This window comes from Bemisia tabaci, chromosome 2, assembly GCF_918797505.1.
Source record: "Bemisia tabaci chromosome 2, PGI_BMITA_v3".
Taxonomy (NCBI): Eukaryota; Metazoa; Arthropoda; class Insecta; order Hemiptera; family Aleyrodidae; genus Bemisia; species Bemisia tabaci.
In genome coordinates this window covers 36,931,988-36,951,429 of record NC_092794.1, presented here as the reverse complement: position 1 = coordinate 36,951,429, position 19,442 = coordinate 36,931,988, and the positions used below count along the sequence as shown (strand labels likewise).

The window sequence follows — 19,442 nt, the reverse complement described above, 5'->3', positions numbered from 1 at the left end:
GCCGCCTCCGACACCGATCTGTGCTTGCACATTTCAAGCTAGGAATGGCATTGGCTCCTTAGTCATCCCCCCGGTCGCCGCCTCCGACACCGGTCTGTGCTCTGCACTTTCCAAGCTAGGAATGGCACGGGATTGTCCATCCTCCATCCTTGTGCAAGGCTAAATTTTTGGAAGGGAGCCTGGTTTCCGGCTCCCACCCCCCTTATTGTCGCCCTCCACTCGCCCATTAGTTTGATATAGCCCCGCCCGCCATTTTTGTATTCATAGTTAAGTTCTGTTTGTAGTTCTGATTTTGTAAGTTCAATAAATGCACCCCTTTTGAGAGCTTCCGATGATGGATTTCACGCGTCATTAGAGGTTCATCTCTTTCGTGGTCTGAGGAAGCTCCAAAAAGCCCATAAGGCGTTTGGTGCATCCCCCTCCCCCAAGTTTAGCCTCCCTCTCTCTTTTCCTCCATTTTGGAGGTGGTCCCTCGGTTTCCCCCTATTTTCACCATATTGGCTGAGCCCCTCGGGATCCCCCCATTCAACCACCGTGACTGAGCCCCTCCCCCCCTCTCAGTCTCGTTCAACCTTGATTTGAAGAATTTTATCGAACACAGGCTTTGATGATTCAATCAACTCCTGACCCAGAATCAAAGAGACTTGATAAAAATCAAATTAAAGCTAATGCTAAGTATCTTTGATTTTGTGACATTGAGATGATTTCATTGAAGCGGTTTCATTTCAGTGAAGCGTACCTTCTTTAAGTAGACACATAACCAAGACTGGCGGGTGAATGCGTTAACCAGTTTTCCAATATAAAGCATCACAAGTCTATGAAAACATACAGGCTTTAGGCACCAGTTGCATGATACACTGAGAAAACACACATCAACTCCGGAGGAGGTAGGCTGCCTGGCTGCTAGCAAAATTTTAGTAGAAAGTGGAAACGCAGATTCATTCCCACCGATTGAGATCCCAGACACATATCATCGTATTGAGGGAAAGGATGATTTTCTGGTGAAAAGTTGCTGAATCTTATTAACGAGAAATAGTATCTCGGACTCACTATAGTGGGATATCATCAATCATTCATGAACAATTAATACTTGATTACTTGAAAAGATCACTAGATCAGGGCCGCTGGGAAGAAATGGCAGGTTGATCCGAGTACTTACTGTGACAACTAAATTTGTCAAGGGTTCGGGAATCATAAAAGGGTTATATAGAAATGGATCCAGTTATCTTCGGCTGCGATAGAATGGAAACACGCATCAATTAATCTACCTTTTCCTTGTTATTTAAATATTTAAAGCCATAATAAAACAGTAGCATAACCTTTTCTGGAGTCGGCGCTCACCATCCATCGCGCGGTTCTACAAGTTGTTTTCAAATCAAATTCTAACTGTTTTGAAAAATTGAAGGACCCGCTCCTTCTTTCAATAAATTCTCCTTTCGACGCCCATATAAGTTCGCAAACTTTTCAAAGGTTTAATCCTTGGAGTTTACAGATTCTAATTATACCCAGTTTGATGGGTTTTATGCTACCCTTACCTCCACAGCTATGCCAATAGATCCGATTTCAGAACTGCAATAAACGACTTAATTATTAATTGTTCTCGATTACACCTCAACAATACGAAATTTCCAAAAAATTAGTCGTAGTTTATGTAACGCTGATTCAAAATATCTATACTTTTATGGGGTTTTTTTCTACGGTTATGCTGTAAAGTCAGTGAACTAAATCTCCCGCGGCCGGGCGTTTTCGCGGGTCTCGAAAATGCCCCGAATCTGCTCATCTGCTCGGCGATTGGTCAATCCGTCATCGTCATGTTTTGGGGTCCAAAATTTGTCGTTAAAGCTTAATAACTTTTTTAATATTTAACTAAACTTAAAAAGGGTGGGCATTACGAGTAGAGCTGAGCATACTCTACCCAAATATTATAGGGTTTTTGGGGTTTACTCTCCGACTTAATTAGTAGGAGAGCTTAATGGACCGCAAACCGTGCAGAAAAGCCCGGTCGCGTTGTTTCGTGTAAATCTAGTTAGGCAGCAGCCACCCGTCTTTTTTTTTTTTTTTTTTTTTTTTTTTCTTTGGTCGTCATTTTTTAGGGGGAGTTTTTTAGGATTGGGCCGGGGTGGCTACCGCCACCTAGAATTAAAATAGCGATTCAAAAGTTCGCGGGGTGCGGCCATTCTGATACCCGGTATCCGTTTGCCCTGAGCATCACGCATTAAGTTTCCGAACTTTTCACTTTAAACCGAATTTATCCTCGTCGCCATGTGATGTGGAGGTGGTGGCACAAACAACGACACGAATATGATGATGGAAATATGAGTGTATTGTTGGAAAGAATAAAGAACGGAAAATGCACGAAAGGGCGGCTGGCGTGGCCCAGGCCCAAACGGATAAGATAATGCTGATGAATGCTCACAGCCAATCAGGAGAGAGCAGGGGCTGGCGCCATGACAAGTGATAAGGGCTGCCAACCACACAAATTGTAAGTAAGGTGTCTCGCTGTCTCGCTGAGGCCTTGTCTCCACGGGACGTTTTCATGGGATTTGTCCCAAGTTCGAATCGCAGGAATGAAACTTCTGGGATTTTTCCCAGTTACCGTCTCCACGGGACGGGGCTCATACAGTCCTGCGACTAGTTTGCGTGGGAAGATAAATTAGTTAGAGTCGAGTATTTAACCGGGATTAAAATAATAATTGCACTCAAATGACAATTAGACACATTTTTTAACTAAACAAACATTAACAATGTAGTAATGAATAAAATATCGCACGATTCGTTTTCACTTCTTCTTCTTCTCTCAGTGGATCCTAGGGGTGCAAGTACCATACTTGGTACTGGGAAAAATATTGATTAACTCAATATTTTTCCCAACTTCGTAAGTGGGATTTTTCCCTGGAACAAATCTCGTGAAACAGCTCGTGTAGACAAGGCCTGATTAGTGCACAATAACTCAGAATTCAAGTTCAGATGCCTTCGACACAGAGGATGAAAAATCTGAAATACCTGCTGTAAGTACCGGGATAATGAAGTAAAAGCTCAGTACGTTTTAGATGGTGGGTCTTCACTCCACCTAGAGTACCTGTATAGCGAGAGTATAGACAGATGTGAAACTCCGAAAATTCATCAGGCCTTCACCGACGCCTCCGCGAATAAAGTTAGGGCCCAGAAATGCAGCCAACCTATGAATTTCAAATGTCCAGAGCGATCTACAAATACAATTGTTACGAACCGTCGTTTATAAAGCATGTGATTGGCTTACTTTGTGCACAATTTTACTTATTTTTGCTAAAGAACGCTCATTTATGTACATTCTTGGCCATCTTGGTTAGAATTGAAAGCTGTAGGCTGGCAGTGAAATTTCGTGTGTTAGAAGTTGCTCAGAAGGGTGGCTGCACTTTTGGGCCCTAAGCTCTCCATCAAGCGATCTGTCCATACTCTCGCTATAAAGGTACTCTAACTCCACCGAGGGCCATGGAAAAGAGGGCAAACCTATATTATTTGGTTTCATAAATTCAAATCACCGTACCTATAGTTATACGCTAAATTCTTTTTTCTAAGTAACCTGAAGCCACGGCAGTATTTGACGGGTGCCAAGGAAATGGACCATTTATTAAAGACTCCTATCGCCTTAAAAGAAGCCAAAAATTCAGATATATGCACCTACAGTCAATTTCTCACCAAATCCATCTTTTGTTGGTGAAAAAGAGATAAATTTTGACAAATTCAGTCACTAAAAGTAATATTGCCTCCAGTCCGAAATCGCTGCGTGAAATTATTCGGTATAATTGTAAAAAAAAAAAAGGTGTGGTACACCGGTTACATGTCAGTTTACCTACAAACCTTTGACCTACGTGACGTTTTACCTACAGCTTTTTACCTACGACATTTAAACCTACAACATTTTATCTACAAAGCAATTTGCCTTAAAAGCAATTTACCTGCATTTTTTTTTGTCTACGAAACATTTCTCCTACAATTTATCAATTTCACCTACGAGTGAAATTGCTCTCCAGCATAGCTGCCAGATTGTATGAAAAAATTTGTTTTCTTTTAAATTGAGTTAAATGGGAAGGCTAAATGGGAATGGCTATTTGGTCGCTATGGTGTACAGCTGTAAGAGAAGCCCCAAGTTTGTTTCTGTGGCAACAAAAGCATATATTTGGCGCACTTTTTCCAGTTTTTTTCTAACCTTATTTTTTCTTAACTTTTTTTTTCTAAAAATTTTAGTTTAAACTTAATTAAAATGGCAAAGTTAATAACAACCACGCGAGGGGGGAGGTGTTTAGCCGTAGACGGGTTTGTGTATCACAAGCAAATCTCACGTCAGTTCAGAACATATTGGCATTGCGCTCAACGGAAAGAATTTTGCCGAGGCCGTGCAGTCAGTACAAACAACCCGCTGACAGTCGTCAAGCAGACTACTCACAATCACGCACCAAACCAGGACGCGGTGGCTGCCCGAGAAGTGGTTAACAATCTTAGAGGTTAAGCGGCAGAGCGCCCAGATGCAGCTCCTACACTAATTTTGAGGGATGAGCTCAGTCAAGTGACATCAGTCGTCACAGCTCAACTTCCACTACGAAGTTCTCTGAGAAGAACAATGAACCGGAGACGGCAAGCCGAGCTCCCGCCAAATCCTGCCAATCCACAAGAGTTAAACATTCCTCCTGAGTATCGCACCACACTGAAAAATGAGCCCTTCCTCTTGTACGAAAATTTAGATGACGATGATGCCTCTACTATCCTAATTTTCGCTTCAGACAGGAATTTGAGGGTTCTTGGAGCTTCACAGACCTGGTTCATGGACGGAACTTTTAAAGTCACACCAATTATCTTTCATCAACTTTTTACAATTCACGGGATGATTGAGGATTCGGCGTTTCCCCTTGTTTATGCCCTAGTCGAAAATAAGGAAGAAGAAACGTATTATCAAGTTCTGAGAGAAGTCGTTGCACATTGCAATGCAAGAGGAATTAACATTGCAGCGCCTGACACGCTTATAAGCGATTTCGAAAAGGCAATCATCAATGCAGGCAGAAGAATGTTTCCAAATGCGCAAGTGCGGCTGTGTTTTTACCATCTGGGACAAAGTTCGTACAGGAAAGTTCAGGAACTTGGCCTACAAGCAGCCTACATTAATCCCGAAAATCGAGAATTAAAGATTGCAGTTCACTGCATGTTAAGTGTGGCTTTTGTACCACCAGATGACGTAGAAGAAGTGTTCGATGCCCTTGCCGAGACTCTTCCCGATAATTTACAAGACCTGGCGGATTATTTCGAAAGAGTCTACATCAAAGGAATCAGACGAAGACGTGGTCGAAGAACTCCTCCCCAATACGCACCCGCTTTATGGAACCAATTTGAAGCTATCGCAAATAATGAACCCAGAACAAACAATCTTACGGAAGGGTGGCACCACCGGTTCAATGATTTAGTGGGGAAGAACCACCCCTCTTTTTATCATTTTCTCAGAGAGTTGAGGAAAGAGAATGACGATGTGGAGAACATGATCATGGAGGTCGAGATGGGAAGAACTGTCAAAATGCCGCAAAGGTCAAAATATCGGCGTGTCAACGAAAGACTGCACCGGCTAGCGGGACGGTATGAGGCGATGAAAACTGCTGGGAGACAACTAGATTATCTCCGCGCGTGTGCGCACAACTTCGACCTGTAAGAGAAGTAAGTAAGTCTCTTGGTGGTTACTTCCTCCGCTAAAATCTCTCAAAATAGAGTCCGTTTTTACACAGCTCACATCTACACAAATAAATTGTAGGTTGAATGTTTTCTAGGCAAGAAAAACTGCAGGTAAATTGCTTCGTAGGCAAAATGCTTTGTAGATAAAATGTTGTAGGTTTAAATGTCGTAGGTAAAAAGCTGTAGGTAAAATGTGCCGTAGGTCAAAAGTTTGTAGGTAAATTGACCTGTAACCGGTACACCATGCGGTATGAAAGTGAAAATTTCAGAAAATGAACTTATGCTGCACAGACTTATGTATAAATTAAGAAGACTTCATAAACTTGGCGACACCCAAAGAAGAAGATCCTGACAATCCTGACTCAGGCTATGAATCAACATGTGCTGATTCAGATTTTCGCCCATATTGACAAGAGTTTGTAGGTCACGTTTAATATCCTTATCTTCATTGGGAATTTATGTGCTTCAGCTTCAAAATTGACAAACATAACTCTTAGGTGCTCCTGTTCACATCTTTTCATACCCTGGACAGCCATGATGGTCACCATCATGCATGTCACGTCTCATGTATGTGTACCTAAAATTAATTTTTCAAATTTCATTCAGACTCCTTGACTAAAAATACGTACGTAGAGTTTGATAGCCAACCTGCCTTCTAACGTGATTGTTGCTTTTTTGGCTCACCTTCCTGCTTTCAAATTTGGCCACCATCGTGGATTTGGGGCAACCTCTTTGACAGGGGGGCTCTCATGACTTCATGAATGAAATCTACGACCAAAATTACATAAGAAATGATACCTCACTTGCCATGTCACGTAAACATTTCAAAAATCCACCCTCCTGCCTTTCAAATTTAGCCGCCATCTTGAAATTTGGAGCACCCCCTTTAACCGGAGGACATTTTTGACTCCATAAATGAAATTTACGACCAAAATCACATAGGGAATGATACCTCACATGAACCTATATGCGCATTTTAAAAATTCACCCTCCTGCCTTTCAAAATTGACCGCCATCTTGGATTTGGGGCACCCCCTTTGACCGGGGGACTTTTTTAACCTCATATCTGAATTCTACGACGAAAATTACGTAGGGATTGATACCTCACATGACACTATATGCGCATTTTAAAAAACCGAAATTCCAGAGGCCTTATTATGGCCGCCATTTTGAAAAGTAGGCATTTTGGGGAGTGTTCCGGGGTCGGACCGTGGTAAACTTTTGGTATGTTGTTCAGGAGGACCTACTGATGACCTTTACGTAGGAAAAGTTTGTTAAGCAATTTGTTCCGGGTCAAATCGTATTTCTCCCTGACTATAGGAGAGAGGCTTGTAGAGATCCTTTTTCGAAAAATTTAAATCTTTTACCGCTATGGCTTACTACTGAGGGTCCTTGGTAACATATATTTTTTTTGTTTGGTTCAGACAATTTTATAATAGTTTTTTTGGGATTTTAAAAATTCCAAAAAATCGTTCCAAGGTACACCATGGTGGTGTACCATGGAATGGCATGGGCTGAACGTTGGAATGCATGACAAAAATCCTATATTCCTCCTACTAAAGAGGGTTATTCAAAATCGGCGATTTTACCCTACGCTTGGATTTTGCCCGGAGTTGCATATGTTGTTCCCTATCACAAGACACGCCTTTTTCCGGCATTGGCAAGTTCACCCGAAATTTTTCCCGCGCGCTACAGCGTTGCCAAGTTGAAAACAGGCAAATTCCGTAAGTGGCATCAAAATTGAGCTATGAAGTTGCGGTTTTAACGAAAATTCTCTAAAAATTACGCACTTTTAGGATATGACCATGTTTTTAATGTCGCATTAATTTTAACATGCATTATTGCCAAATTTCCGATTTTTAAATTCGACAAATGCTACATATTCGCAAATACCCAAAAAAGCTATCTTCAAATTTGAATAAAAAGTTGTCTAATCGATAGTTCGTTTGATTCCGCATCCATCGATATATTATAGCTCGCTGGGAAACTTTTGGTTCGCGAGATATCATCATTTTTGTGAACAGCTTTATGGAGCGACGACGCTTTTTGAGTCCGGGCGGATAGAAATTTTAGCCTCCAAAAACACCGGGTAGCATTAATTCCATGGTTTCCTATGTAATTTTTGGCGCTGAATCCGAATTTGACCATTTCATAAAAAAATTGTCACCAAGATGTTGCCAAATTTGGCAAAAATTGCTTAAAATCGGCCTTTTTGGCGGATTGTAGCCTGTGACTTGCCAGGAGTTGATCAGACGACAAAATTGGTTATTTCCACAGTTAAAACTCGTTAAACTATCTACAAGCTGAGTCAAATTCTTTCTGCTCACGGTAAAATTAAACGCGCGACAAGCAGCAAACTGAAAAAAAGACACCGAAATTGGCGCTTTTTGCGGTTTTTGTCGTAAGTTTCTTGTTTTCCGATTAAGAGAATGTTTCTTAGGAAAATCCTAATTACGCCGAGTGTAACGACAAACTATTGTATTGTTACATATATAGATAAAGAGCCGCTTTAACAGCGGTCTCTCGGGCCCCGCGACGCCTAACCGCCATAGTCCCTTGTCCACCCACAGGTCCTCAGTAATTTAGAGCGCCCTTGTTCCTTTTTAAGCCCCTTATTGTCCTTTCCTGGGCGTCTTCTTCAGTTTGGTGTCGTTACTTTTTTCTATTAAACTCCATTATCTCAGAATTATAAAATAAAATTGTATTCTAAATATAGGGTAATGAATAATAACGGTCAAATACCGCCAAAATTCAACGATTTGTACGTAATTTTGGCAATATTGCAATGCGTCTTGTCTTGTTTTAATGAAGTCTGTCTGAGTAGTACATTTTATTCATTAATTTTTAACAGAAAATTTTCCATTATTGTTTCAAAATGTGGTTTATTGACACGATTCGATAAAACTCACTATTTTATGAATTTTTCCTCTCTGAACTAAATACCCTAGTTATTAGTATATATCTAAGTTGAAAATTAAATTATTCTACAGAAGTGTATTATTTTGCAAGAGAGATACATTTATAAAATTTAAAAATAAGAGGTGAACAAAGAATATAGGACAATAATATCGAAAAAACCAGCGAAAATTAAAGTATTTTGTTTAAGCTTGGCAACATTGGAATATGTTCGATCTTATTTTATTGTTCAATTTTATTAAATTCTGCTCATGTTGTTCATTAGTATAGTCAAGAAACATTCTCTTAATCGGAAAACAAGAAACTTACGACAAAAACCGCAAAAAGCGCCAATTTCGGTGTCTTTTTTTCAGTTTGCTGCTTGTCGCGCGTTTAATTTTACCGTGAGCAGAAAGAATTTGACTCAGCTTGTAGATAGTTTAACGAGTTTTAACTGTGGAAATAACCAATTTTGTCGTCTGATCAACTCCTGGCAAGTCACAGGCTACAATCCGCCAAAAAGGCCGATTTTAAGCAATTTTTGCCAAATTTGGCAACATCTTGGTGACAATTTTTTTATGAAATGGTCAAATTCGGATTCAGCGCCAAAAATTACATAGGAAACCATGGAATTAATGCTACCCGGTGTTTTTGGAGGCTAAAATTTCTATCCGCCCGGACTCAAAAAGCGTCGTCGCTCCATAAAGCTGTTCACAAAAATGATGATATCTCGCGAACCAAAAGTTTCCCAGCGAGCTATAATATATCGATGGATGCGGAATCAAACGAACTATCGATTAGACAACTTTTTATTCAAATTTGAAGATAGCTTTTTTGGGTATTTGCGAATATGTAGCATTTGTCGAATTTAAAAATCGGAAATTTGGCAATAATGCATGTTAAAATTAATGCGACATTAAAAACATGGTCATATCCTAAAAGTGCGTAATTTTTAGAGAATTTTCGTTAAAACCACAACTTCATAGCTCAATTTTGATGCCACTTACGGAATTTGCCTGTTTTCAACTTGGCAACGCTGTAGCGCGCGGGAAAAATTTCGGGTGAACTTGCCAATGCCGGAAAAAGGCGTGTCTTGTGATAGGGAACAACATATCCAACTCCGGGCAAAATCCAAGCGTAGGGTAAAATCGCCGATTTTGAATAACCCTCTTTGCATTTAAGCTGAAAATAAAGCAGAACACACTCAAGTTCATTTACAGGATGTAAGTTCCATGATACTGGTGGGTTTAAGTCAAATTGAATGATGAAAGAGAACTTTTTTTTAAACTTTTCAATGATATAACGCTATCCCTCATCCCTTGCGGAGAGCTTTGCAGATTTCAATAAAAAATAAGTGTTTTATTAAAAACCCGTGTTTACGTTCCAAGGTATAATATCCGCCAAAAAAACAAGTCGTGAATTCTAGGTTAGGGATCCAACAACGGAGTTCAAAAAACTGTGTGAATGTAGCACATGCATGTAGGTTTCAAAATATAAAAATTCCAGAGACCTAAAAAAATATTTTAGGGGGGCAGCATCACTTTATCGCTTTCTAAAAATTTTTAAAAAGGAGGTCAAAATTCGATTTTTTTCGATATTTGATGGAGATGATGGCATAGAGCAACTTTTTCGAGATGAATCGCTTCGTTACACGTCAGGCAATCTTAGTTCATGATATGAGCACTCTAGCGCTATTATGGCGGGAAATATGAAATTTATTCCAAGGTACAACCTTCCCGAGGTACGAGCCTCTCCCCTACTAAAAAAACGATGAAATGCTCTCGAATATCAGCTATGATGAAGGTGAAGATCAGGATCAAGACAATGAAGAAAATGAAGGACACAACAATGAGTGAAATTCTGATGAGTTCCTTTTTTTAGTGGTATAAATTTTATTTCATGTATGATTTAAATCGGCTTATGTACGGAAAAATACAATGTATAACTTTACAATGTGTAACTGTATTGAATTTATGCCCCCGCCTCCCTCGTCCGCAGTTATGGTGCAGGAGAAGTCCAACAGCGTCACGCTTGCTTGCCGCGCGAAAAGCCCCATGAGGTGCGTCGTGCCAACTTTAAACAACTGTAGCCCGGTTAGAAATAATTTCCCCAGCAGCAGCCTGATTGTTGAATTTTTTTATTTGTCGGGACGACATAGATGAAATAGGTTAAAAGGCGGAGCGTGAATGGTCGGCCATGTCTTATCGCTGCTTTGTCGCGCCTTTGTCAGGTGGAATGGACGACATACAGGGTGTTTCAGACCACCCGTACCAGGCCTTTTTCTCGGTAGGTATAGGTCTTGCGAAGTCGGAGATCGCGGGGTTGAATAGAGAATTAACCCCAAGGAATTCGAATTTCGTGGTCCCGAAACCTCCCCTTTACCCCCTCGGGGGGTAAAGGGGGGGTCACGATGCTAAAAGTCACGGTTCCCGACCGAATTGCGGATAGATCGCATCAGAATTGAAAAGCACTTCTGCACTTCTGCCTTTATAAAAGTACGAAATTGCGAGCTGCAATATTCTCCCCCATTGTCATCTCATAAACATTTTATACTAAGATTAGTTTGTTTCTCGAAAAAATGTTTAAATTCTGTAAATTTTGTGAAGACTTCATCCTTGTGCCTTATAAAATAAACAAAGGTTTTTCTAGTGAAATCGTCTATACCGTTGTGGGATAAGGTTGACATAGGGCCGCAAACATCACTGTGGATTATTTCGAGTTTAGTACTATAGCTCGAGAACCACATTTGCTAAAAGGAGTTCCGGAATGTTTCCCCAGAACACATTGTTCACAAGGATTGTAAAGGTTTCCATTAAACTTAACGCCTGTGACCATACCATCTCTTAGCGATTACATGGAGTGAAAGTTTAAATGCCCCAGACGCTTGTGCCATAAATCTACATTTTCACCACTATTAATTGCTAAATTTGTAAGATAAGAAAGTGATGAAAGAGAGTTCACACTTTGGTTGATGTTTAACTTGTAAATTCCATCAACACAGGATGCGGTTGCCGTGACTTCACCGTTTAACGTGAAAGTTTCATCGTGGTAGATGGTACACACATTTTTGTATTTGAACCAAAACCAGTTTTTTAAATTGTTCGTCCTTTCCCGCATCCAACGAGTGGTCATGTAAGCTGGGGAACCGAACGGTTTCGGAGTTACGAGCGATTGAAGTTTCTGCTCAACGCGCGCCTACCGATTTTCGCGCGCCAAAATATGGTTCCAAAGCCGGATTTGGGTGTTAATGAATCAGACTTTATGTCCAAACCGTTCAAAATACATTTTTAGGTATTCTTGAGGGTCGCTGAGTTCAAAAATTACAGATACTTCCAAAAATTCACTCTTTTCCCGTAGCGCTACTTGAGAGGCCCACTGAGCGGCCGGTCGGTCGGCACTCGGTGGGTAATAAAATCTTGAAAAATCCTCTAACAGAGGACAATAAGGATTATCGCATCGTGGTGGAAAAAACAGCAGAAGTACAAAAACAAAAGGCTTTAGAAAATGAGTTAGAAGAAGATATCCAATTTTTATTTAAAAGTCCAAATACTTCTCAAATTGATCGAAATTCTAATAATGATCAACAAGAAAGCATTCCCAGTTAGCATTTTATCTTCGGAGAATATCCCTGAAAAATCCCGCGCCTCCGCATCATTTAAAAATATTATGAAAATATCCTCGCAAAAACCAAACAAAATAAATATTGTGAGGATATTTTGAAAATGTTATGTAAACGTGCAAGTTTATAATCTTCTCAGAACATTCTCAGAATATCCCGTCTGCCGTTGCGCGGGTTACATAATCGCCCATTTGAAGGCGCTACAAAAACTGCTCGCTCTCTAGCGTCTAGCGGCGCTCGTCAACATGTCAACAACTCACAACAAAACAATCGTAGCGCCGGCTACCAACGGCCGATGTTTACTTTTTGCAGGCAAAGACCCCCTCGGAATGAGCAGGCAAGATGGCTGTGTGGCGCGACGGGAACTCGAGCAGTTCGAGCACTCTCTAATAACCAATACCTACTCTAACCCATCCTATCGTCTGCCGCACATATTAGTCCAGATCGCTAAAACATCGGCGGAAGAGCGTGAGTAGCTTTGTGAGCGCCATTGGCGGGAAAATCCATGGGCATTTAAAACTAGGAACCAAAACTGAAATTTTGGCTATTTTCAGCAGATTTTCGGCGGGAGAATACTTCTTTTTCAGATTTTTGTGGGATGAAACGTTCCGAAGAATTCAAGAATTAGTTTCTCAGTAGAATTTATGTGGTTCAATATTTCCAGATTAAATAATTAAGGTGGAAATAAATAAAGAAGGAGAATTAATTAAAATACGAGTAAACAAGGCTAAAAATTATTGAAACACTAAAAGGTAAGACGTTTCGAGCTGCTTCCAGCTCATTTTCAGCTGCAAAAACACACAAAAACAAGTAAAAAATTGAGTGGCGACCTGACCTCAGCCGTTATCACGTAACCACTCATAATAACGGCTGGGGTCAGGTCGCCACTCAATTTTTTACTTGTTTTTATGTGTTTTTGCAGCTGAAAATGAGCTGGTAGCAGCTCGAAACGTCCTGCCTTTAAGTGTTTCAATAATTTTTAGCCTTGTTTACCCGTATTTTAATTAATTCTCCTTCTTTATTCGTATAATCGGGCTATGTTTTTGTGCTTTATCGGTGGAAATAAACAAATCAGAGTTCATCAGTATACTGAGTAGATGACATTATTGAAGAAATTTGCAGATTATAATGTATCATATTTTTGAAGTTTAAAGCCTTAGAAACCGAAAATTAAAGCAAAATCTTGCCAAAATGAGACTTTTGGATCCTAGTTTTGAATTCCCGCCAGGCCCCCATGAGAGCAGTTAATTGCTACCAACTGTTGTAAGAATATTGAAACAGAATACTTAGCATAACAGTACTTGATAAAATCTTATTTGATCAAAAACCATTATTACACATTACTATTTATACTTTTTTCAAGCTTTATAATCAGATTCAATAGGAAATTTCTCTCGATCCGGTCAAGTTCTTTCACTACTGGTAGTGCCATCAATTTTCTAAAGTTGCCTAACCTGTAGCAAAATTACTCACGCTTCTGAAGCATTGGCTAGAGTACCTATATTGAGAGAGTATGGCCACTGGGTCCCATGGAGAGGCTTAGGACCCAAAAATGGCGGTGCTTTGTTTTCGTTTTTGAGGATGGGAGGGGGGTCATTGCCAACTTTTGACGGTTATCACCAACCGCACTTGCTGCCAACCTTACTACATCTAAGATCATTTTTCTCAAAAATTGCACACGATTAGCCTTAAAAATATGTAAAAAAGTCGCAATAGTGCATTTGGGTAAAGTTCTCGTTACGATAAGCAAAGACAACTACATTTTGAATCATTTTGCTTTACATTAACTTTATGGCGTCCGCCATTTTTGGGTCCTAAGGGCTCCATTCAGCCTAAGATGGCTGAGCCAATCAGAGGTGGTAACTCCAGTGGCCATACTCTCTCTAAATATAGGTACTCTAGCATTGGCTAGATTGGATGTTAGCGATCTGGACTAATCTGTGGTCTGCGGGCCGATTATTGAAACTGATGGACAAAGCGATAGACAAAGAAGACATAGGGATTATGGAGCGATCCTATTGGTTGACATGGTTGGTTCTCATAGACTAAGAAAGAAAATGATGGACTAACTGTCGGGTCTTTAGTAGGTTGCCGTTAGTTAGTCCATTACCTACCTCCTATGTCTATTGCCACCACCTGCTTCCACCAATAGGATCCCTCCAAATCCCTTTTGTCGTCTTTGTCTATAGCTTTAACTATAAGTTTCAATAATCGGCCCGCTGCCGTCTCCCCACCTTATCAATCCACATAATCATGTTTCCAATAATGTAAAATGAATCAGTGAGTTCGGAAACACTCCAACACGGGTTTTTTTCGATTTTCACTTTTTTACGGTTTAATAACACTTATGGATAAGTAGAAGCATCTGCACGCAAAAGGATATTTCGAAATTGCAATCGGAAGTGCTCGAAACGGCGACGGGAAAAGGGAAGAATCGAAGAATTTCATTGGAAATACCAATTTTTGGCCGATCAAGGGAAACGGGCGACTATCCGATGCGGTTTTCTTTTTTTGGTTCAGTATACCTTGTGCCAACAAGTTATATAAATATTCAAGCGTTATTCAGGTCAAAAAATATAAATTTTTCAGGGCAGACTATGAAAAATTTATATTTTTTGACCTGAATAACGCTTGAATATTTATATAACTTGTTTGGTAAAATCAGTATCTGAAAGTTTCAGATACTGATTTTTCATAGTCTGCCCTGAAAAATTTATATTTTTTGACCTGAATAACGCTTGAATATTTATATAACTTGTTGGCACAAGGTATACTGAACCAAAAAAAGAAAACCGCATCGGATAGTCGCCCGTTTCCCTTGATCGGCCAAAAGTTGTTTGGATCATTTGTGTTATCAATCTGCGTTTGTTTACATGACCCACATACGGCAGGGGCACGCAGAGGATCGATAATGGAAATCGCTCAAAAGAGAGATAATATTCTCCGCGCGCAGAAAAATCGATATATCGAAAAAGTGGCGCGCGGAATTATTTTCTGGTGCAGCGCCGGAAAAAACAGTCGGCGAGCAGGAATCGATATATCGAAAATTCTGCGCGCGGAACAGATTTCGGAGCGCCGCGCCGGCGGCGAGCAGGAATCGATATATCGAAAATTCCGCGCGCGGAACAGATTTGGAGCGCCGCGCCGGAAAAAATAGTTTTGACACAAACGGCGCAAATATATCGAAAACCGGCGCGGAATCCGGAAATTCAGAGATTTTCATCGAAAACGGGTTTTTTCTTTCCGCGCGCCAGAAAAAATTCCGCGCGCGCAAGAAAAGGGTTTTGACACTAACGGCGTTCCATACTGAAACTTGGTGCGTTAAAGTCTCTAGAGTACTTCTTGCGTCCTTTGGCACCAAAAAAGTTTTTCTTAAACTAACTTCTTCGCCCGCTGCGAAGTTTTAGGTGTTTCCTGAAAATTTTTTTTTTCGAGTTGGTGTATTTTCGAACTCACTACTGGTCAGCCATTCTAGAGGTGTGGTTCGTTGGCAAAGAGTAGAGGAGAGGAGAGAGCAACAGAGTATAATCATGGAGTCCGAGCGAGCTTCATGCACGCTCCACCAGCCTAGAGTCCCTTTATACTGAGAGTCAAGACAATTTGAATCCATTTCTGATTGGTTCCCGTATTTTAGGCCTCCACAGTGTCACAAACGGGAATAAAGATTACATTTTCACCAATTGCAAAGATTATAATCTGAAATGGACCAGGGAATTACGGGTTCGGCAAGGAACAAACGGAATGAGAGGAGGAACGGAGAAAGGCATTTGAGAATGGGCCGATCAAAGATTACGAAAAACGTTCAATTTCTGTAATCTTTATTCCCGTTTGTGACATCCATGAGCCGAATGGGCCTGTTGCAAACTTTTGCTAGAGCAAAAATAAGAGTTGTTTCTTGTAGATAATGCCTCAAAAATCATGATGAGCGCATCGGCAAAGTCTGAAATGCACTCATAACTTCACAATCTGCGTAAGAACTTTGCGTTTTTTTAAGCTTCCCGCTTCAAAAACGATACTACGGCACAGGTGAACATTTTGTTAGAGGAGTCGCTCCATCGTCGGCGATATTCATCATGGCCGACGCTTGCGCGCAGTTCCGCGTGTAATTCGAGGAGAGTTCAAGGTCAATCAATTCGGGCGTGGAAAATATGAACGTTAACACACCGATTGTTATCTGGTTTAATCCAGTTCAGGTGTTATCTCGTCCCATCAAACGTGTTTTGGCGGATTGGCGTCGGCCATGATGATTATTGCCGACGATGGAACGACTCCTCTTACAAAATGTTCACCTGTGCCGTAGTATCGTTTTTGAAGCGGGAAGCTCAAAAAACCGCAAATTTCTTACGCAGACTGTGAAGTTATGAGTGCATTTCAGACTTTGCCGATGCGCTCATCGTGATTTTTGAGGCATTATCTATAAGAAACAACTCTTATTTTTGCTCTAGCAAAAGTTTGCAACAGGCCCATTGTGTTGACTCTCAGTATAAAGGGACTCTACACCAGCCCAGCTACTCCCGCTTAAGCGTCCAACCCACGTACAAACTGGGGCTCTCAAACTGGCACTAATTCTTCTATTTCTCAGCCATTTCTGCACGGAATGCCTTGAAAATTTCAAGATCTGATCTGTGATGTATCCCGAGCACATCGGTTACCCCCAAAGATCGTCGGCCCGACGATCTTTGAAAGGCAACAGTCAACAGTTCCATCGATGAGCCTCTTTGAGGCCCCTAGTTTGTAGGTTAGAGTCCCTTTATACCCAGAGTTAAGACAACTCGATTATCAGCTGACTGGCAGCCGGCCTTGGCTGGCCATGGAGACCGAAACGAGTGCACCCAAACGAACGATATTGAGGGATAAGGATCAGGAATCCTGCGATGTCTGTCACACAAAAACAACAACATCAACAAATTGATCAATTAAAAAGAAAATGAGATTGGTTTGTGAATAATTTCTTAATCTATTTTCATTTTGGACCGATGGAAATAACAATTTACTCTTGATAAACCACAATTAGGTGATATTTTCAATATTCTTGTTCACATTCGAGGTACCGCCATCTTGGTGCACTCGTTTCGGCCTCCATGAGCGAGAACCAATCAGAATTGGATTTTTTTTTAGGCCACTTTCCGCCGAACCAAAAGTGAGTTGTCTTAACTCTGGGTATAAAGGGACTCTATTGTAGGTGGGCTGGACGCTTTAGAGTCAAGACAACACCCCTCATGGAGTCACAAACGGGAATAAAGATTACACAAATTGAACGTTTTTCGTAATCTTTGATCGGCTCATTCTTAAATTCCTTTCTCCGTTCCTTCTCTCATTCCGTTTGTTCCTTGTTGAACCCGAAATTCCTCGGTCCATTCTAGATTATAATCTTTGCAATCGGTGAAAATGTCATAATTATTCCCGTTTGTGACACTGTGAAGGCCTAAAATCCGGTTGACCAATCAGAAATGGATTCGCATTGTCTTGACTCTCAGTATAAAGGGACTCTACTCCCGCTCTGTGATCGCCTGCTCATTCGTAGTTCGTAGGGGCATAGAATAATAGGGCTAGGCGTTAGCTTTATTATTCTACAGGGTGATCCAAAAGTCCCTTCCACCCCCTCTAACTTTTTACCTAATTAAGATAAAGATTTGAAACTTGGGGAATATTCCTAGGTCAAAGGGAACTACTTTTTGGCCCCCCTAAAATTTTCAGGGGGGCCCCCCTTGGGGGGGCAACGGCCCCCAACTTTTAATTTTCAAATGGGAAGACCCCCTTTGTGATAGCTCGTTCGAAAGAGCATAAAAAAAGAAAACTTTTCGCGCAAACCCGAAGTCAATATCTCAAACCGTTTCAAAATGGCGGCCGGTTAAAGTTCAAAATGGCCGAAAATTCACACCGGTTATTTGTCGATGGATTTGCGCGAAAATCGGTATGTAGGGGTATTTTGACACGAGAAAAACGAATTTGACGTTAGATTTTCAAAAAAAAATCAAAATTTCCAAAATGGCCGCCGGTTGAAGTTTAAAATGGCCGAAAATTGTCACCTCGGTTTTGTGCTGATGGATTTGCCTAAAAAATGGAATTTGAGAGTATTTTGGCATAAGATAAACAAATTTGAACTTAGATTTCTAAAAAAATCAATTTTTGGTCATTTTGAACTTTAACCGGCGGCCATTTTGGAAATTTCGGTTTTTTTGAAAATCTAACGTCAAATTCGTTTTTCTCGTGTCAAAATACCCCTACATTCCGATTTTCGCGCAAATCCATCGACAAATAACCGGTGTAAATTTTCGGCCATTTTGAACTTTAACCGGCCGCCATTTTGAAACGGTTTGAGATATTGACTTCGGGTTTGCGCGAAAAGTTTTCTTTTTTATGCTCTTTCGAACGAGCTATCACAAAGGGGGTCTTCCCATTTGAAAATTAAAAGTTGGGGGCCGTTGCCCCCCCAAGGGGGGCCCCCCTGAAAATTTTAGGGGGGCCAAAAAGTAGCTCCCGTTGACCTAGGACTATCCCCCAAGTTTCAAATCTTTATCTCAATTAGGTAAAAAGTTAGAGGGGGTGGAAGGGACTTTTGGATCACCCTGTATGGTAGGGGGTCTTTGCCTGCATAAACGCTCAATCACTAGCGGCCGGCTACTGAAAATCCTATTGTGTTCTCGTTTGTGAGTTTTTATTTCACATTATTTACATTTGTACTTCTGTGGAAAGTTTCTTTATTCACCCACGACTAAACACTAGGTAAGTAAACATTATTCATGTTCATTTTGACTGTTGTAGAATAACTTTTGTGTTCGACTGAAACCCATTCCATGCGGACACGGATACAAAGCTATACATATTTCAATCTCTTGAAATCCTCGAAATATGACTTGCATTCCGTCTCATTCTATCAATGTATGAACTCTGGAAAGAATTCTGTCTGTGAGATGGGCAGGAACTTCACTTTCCAATTTCCATCTCTCTAGCATGACTTGATCCGTCATGAAACCTAACCTTGCTAGTTCATCATTATCCTCCGCCAATCTGTTTCTAGTGCTTAATATTCTGATTTCTGGACACATTTTAGTGATTGTGTCACATTTATTGACAGTGTGGCTACTGCCTAAATTTTACACCTAGCACTAAAATAGTCTGCATGTAGGAGTATCATGGATGTCAGATCTGGGATCTTGCACAGCTAGTTTTGCAGAAAACTTGTATTCATACTTGGTGAGGCCAGGACTACACAATTCTGAAGGTAGGAAAG

The 19,442-nt window shown here is 40.7% G+C and overlaps 1 long non-coding RNA gene across 1 annotated transcript in view; it reads right to left on the bottom strand.

The window, feature by feature from the left end:
• The window catches only part of LOC140224083 (uncharacterized), a 51,786-nt gene extending 44,509 nt beyond the window's left edge, over positions 1 to 7,277 (bottom strand). Inside the window, exon 1 of the long non-coding RNA XR_011899332.1 lies at positions 573 to 7,277. This is a non-coding gene — a long non-coding RNA (uncharacterized lncRNA). The remainder of the gene's footprint in view (positions 1 to 572) is intronic.
• Between the last annotated feature and the right edge of the window lie 12,165 nt (positions 7,278 to 19,442).